Raw genomic sequence first — 4,600 nt, forward strand, 5'->3', positions numbered from 1 at the left:
GAGGCGCGAGAGCGGCGGCGCGGGCCGGGGCCGGGGCCTGTCCCGGGCGGGGAGCGCCCCCAGCTTTGTGCGGGCGCGGAGCGGGTGGCGTCCTAGGGGGAGGCTGCAGCGCTGCCCGGCCCCGATTCTACCCCCTGGGGCGCCTGGTTCCAGCCTACCTCATCCAGAGCCGTGGAGGAGAGCAGGCTCCCCTCCCCTCCTGCCAGCAGTGGCCTAGGGCTGGTGTTTTTCGGGCAGTTTTACCCGCCCTCCCACACTGAGGCGGTCGAGAGAGGCCCGTGGAAAATGTCGCATGGGTGCCCCTGGGCAGTGAGGCCAGCTGAGCGGTGGAACAGGCCCCAGCTTCCCTCACCCTGCACTGAAGCTCTTAAATGCCAGTGAGTGCCACCGAGAGCTGCTGAGCGAGCAGTGGAAGGGAGGTGGTTCGCCCACTTGCCTCCTTGCTTCAGTCTGGCCTTGATATGCAAACCTCGTTCCTTGGCCGCTTTGATCAGTTTGCCCTTGGAAACGGTGGGTTTTCTTAACTGTTGAGATGCTGATTTCTGGTGGGTGTTTTGTACAGGTGGTTCTCAACCTGTTGAGACTCAGGGCAGCTTGCAGAAGATGCTAGCGTTCAGGTTTCAGCCACCAAAAGATAACAGTGATCCGTCTGTTGCAAAGAACTCAGAAGCTTAAAATCGGATCCAAATAGTTTTAACTGTGAATTTCTGGGTTTTATCTTGTGACTCATGTTAGCCGCCTGGAGGTGCTAACACTGGGTACCTCTATAAATGCACTTTACTGCAGAGCTGACTACAGGCAGTCCTTGACTTACAAGGGTTCGAGACAACTTTTTGTACTTACAACGTTTATAGATTGACACCCTGTTTCAACTTTATGACGTCAGTTTCGACTTTATAACGCTTGATGTGACCTGACGCCACGCCAGCAAACAAGTTTGTGGCATCACTTATCTCCCTGGAGAACATCTGTCCTTGGACACTTTCTTTAAGAGAGCAGACAAAACTCCAGAAAAACCTGCAGCCAAGTCTCCTGAGAAGACTCCAGCCAAGAACCCTTCAAAAAGTCCAGCAAAGTCACCTCAAAGAAGTCCTTCCAAATCAATATGATTGCTATTTACAAAAGAAATACATTAATGTAGCTATATTACTCGTCTATAACTGATCGAGTACAAAATTCTGGGGTATTTTTGGTGAAAATAGGGTATCAGGCCTTGATTCAGGAACCAATCCCCCATTTATAGCATTATTTCTTATGAGAAAGTTAGTTCTGAGTTACGTTTCGACTTAAGATGCAGTTTTCAGGAACCAATTGTGTTGCAAGTCCAAGGACTGGTTGTAATTAGCTCTTCAGTAAAGCGTCACAGTCTACATATGTGCTGATATTGGGGCGCAGTAACTAACAGTACTGTTCTACGGCAGAGTAGATTTACTCCACCAGAAAGCATATGTACACAGTGAGTGGGGCTGGTGGGGCACAACGGTGCTAAAGCACAGGGGCTGCCTGCCATACAGCTCCACACTTCAGCACTCTTGTGCCCCAGCCAGCCACCTGACACTACTGACTCTCAGAGGGAGTCAGTTCCAACACGAACCAAAGCGGGCAAGAGTGCTAAAAAGCCCCCTTGGCTCAATAAAGACATCCAGGAGGGCCTGAGGGCAAAAAAATGTGGCATACAATCAGTGGAAACAAGGGGCAATCACCAAGAAGGATTACACCTCCGTTGCTCATGATTGCAGGGAGGCGCTTAGGAGGGCCAAGGCAGATACAGAGCTAGGGCTGGCAATCAGAATTAAAGATAGCAAAAAGTCCTTTTTTAAATATATAGGGAGTAAGAAAAAGGCATCAGGTAATGTGGGGTCCCTACAGACAGGCTTGGCAATCTAGTGATTGCAGCAAAGGAAAAAGCTGATCTCTTCAATGAGTTTTTTGCCTCCATATTTTTTAGCAGGGACCAGGACAACTCCCCCACTAGGATTACGGACAGGCTCAGGGGACACGACGCCATGCCTTGGGTGAGGGACAATCTAGTTGGGGAACTCTTGGAGGGGCTGGACGTGTATAAATCATCAAGTCTGGATGCTCTTCACCTGAGGGTACTGAGGGAATTGGTGGAGGTCATAGCAGGGCCCCTGGCACAGCTGAATGAGCACTCATGGGGCTCTGGCCAGGTCCCAGAGGACTGGAAAAAAGGGCCAATGTGGTCAACATTTACAAGAAAGAGAGAAAGGAGGACCTGATAACTAAAGGCTAGTTAGTCTTACCTCGGTCCTTGAGAAGGCCTTTGAGAAAATTGTCAAGGAGCACATCTGTGGCGACCCAGCATGGGAGGTAATGCTCAGGGGCAACCAATACGGCTTCATTGCGGGCAGATCCTGCCTGACTAACCTTGTTTCCTTTTACAACCAGGTCACAAAGCCCCTGGATGTGGGCGTTGAGGTGTATGTCGTCTACTTCGACTTCAAGAAGGCCTTTGACACTGTTTCTCACCCCATTCTCATAAAAAAAACCAAACTAAGTGAATATGGCACTGATGCCTACAGTCAGATGGGTGGCAAATTGGTTCAATGCTTGCACCCAGAGACCGGTGGTGGATGTGTCGTTTTCGACCTGGAGGGATGTGGACAGTGGAGTTCGCCAGGGCTTGGTCCTCGGGCCTGTGCTATTCAACATCTTTATCAGCGACTTGGAGGTGAGCGTGGAAAGCATGCTGTCCAGATTTGCTGATGACACAAAGATGTGGGGAGAAGTGGGCACCCTGGAGGGGAGGGACAGAATCCAACTATATCTAGACAGGTTACAGAGGTGGGTGGATGAGAACAGAATGGAATTCAATGCAGACAAGTGCAGGGTACTGCATCTAGGGAGAAGGAACCTGCAACACACCTATAGGCTGGGAAACACCCTTCTCAACAACACAGTGGTGGAAAGGACCAACAATGACCTTGGAGTCGTTGACTGCAGGATGAACAATGCGAGGAAGCGGGCAGTAACTGCACCTTGTCATGCATCTACAGATGCATCACTAGCAGGTCCAGGGAGGTGATCCTTCCCCGCTATGCGGTCTTGGTCAGGCCGCAGCTGGAGTGCTGCATCGAGTTCTGGGCACTGCACTTCAAGAGGGATGTAGCTAACCTTGAGAGGGTCCAGAGGAGGGCCGCTCACATGGGCAGGGGGCAGCAGGCCAGGCCCTATAAAGATAAACTAAAGGGCCTAAATCTATTCAGCCTCCACAAGAGAAGACAGAGGGGATCTGGTGCCCGTCTATAAACTCACCAGGGGGGACCAGGAGAAAATAGGTGAGGCTGAGTTACCCCAGGCACCACCTGGGTGGATGAGGAATAGCAGACACAGATTGTTTGAGAGCAGGTTCAGGCTTGATATCAGAAGGCATTACTTTATGGTTAGGGCTGCCAGGCTCTGGAATGGGCTCCCAAGGGAGGTGGTGCTCTCCCCTACCTTGGGGGTCTTCAAGAGGAGGTTGGATAGATATCTGGCTGGGGTATTATGATCCCATCACTCATTCCTGCCCAGGGTAGGGGATCGGATTTGATGATCTGTTCAGGTCCCTTCTGACCTTTGAAACTATAAAACCACCACACAGAACCCAGTCTTACGTCCAATAACACTATTATGGATCTTGTACCAGGTATGGAGACTAAGACTTGGTTAACTATAAGCAAATTTATTAAACCCTAACAGTTACAATTCTAAATCCAAAAGCAAAATAACCTTGGCAATTACAATTCTAGTACTGTAGTTAGTCAGAAGCGATACAACATGCTCACCAGCCTAAGATATAATGAACAAGACGTCACTGAATGGTTAGTCTGCGAGGTCTTCTCTGGGGCTTCCAGTTTGTCAGCTTGGAGGCTTAAAGACCCCAAATTTTCTAATTTTTTGCCATAACAGAGCATAAGGGGAAGAAGGATAAGCATCTTCAGGATAGCCAGGGGAGTCCTTATCTTGATAGTCCCATATATTGCCATCCCACTCATAATCCCAATTATAGGGACTGTGACTGGGGGCAGCTCTCGAGGCCGGGTCTCATGCCGGCCTGCCCACCTATCTATGGGGCAGTCTGTCCAGTCTCTCCTGCCTTGACTTTGCTGTTCTCAAAACAGGTGGTAAAATGCGGGAGACTGCCCATTACATGCCCCAATGCCAGGGGCGCTATTTGCAGCTCTGAACCGCTTTTACACCACAGCCCATGCCTTGCAGATGGTGTAGCATATCACCCCAACAAGAACGTTTTCCCCAAATAAGTGCCTTTTGTAAGATGCTTTCTCTTAGTTATTGTGAAGCAAGGAGATAAACAATGGTACGCAAGCAGATAAGCAATGGTATGACATACACATACCCGTGCAACCTGTACAGGTGGTACCACAGGGTCTTATGGAAAATTCCGCACTCAGCATACGCGATAAACAAGGGAAGCGCATGCACGTCAGAAAATTCCAGATGCCCTGGTGTAAGGTATATAAACTTTGTGAAAGCTGTCTTAGGGGCCGACCCTGATTTGAGTCTCCAGACTCCAGGTCGGTCTTGCTTGCAAGCAATAAAGCTTTTGTTCCGCAGTCCTGTGTGTGTGACTCTTCTG

The sequence above is a fragment of the Gavialis gangeticus genome, unplaced genomic scaffold (genome assembly GCF_001723915.1).
Source record: "Gavialis gangeticus isolate Ggan-Ray unplaced genomic scaffold, GavGan_comp1, whole genome shotgun sequence".
In the NCBI taxonomy this organism is placed as follows: Eukaryota; Metazoa; Chordata; order Crocodylia; family Gavialidae; genus Gavialis; species Gavialis gangeticus.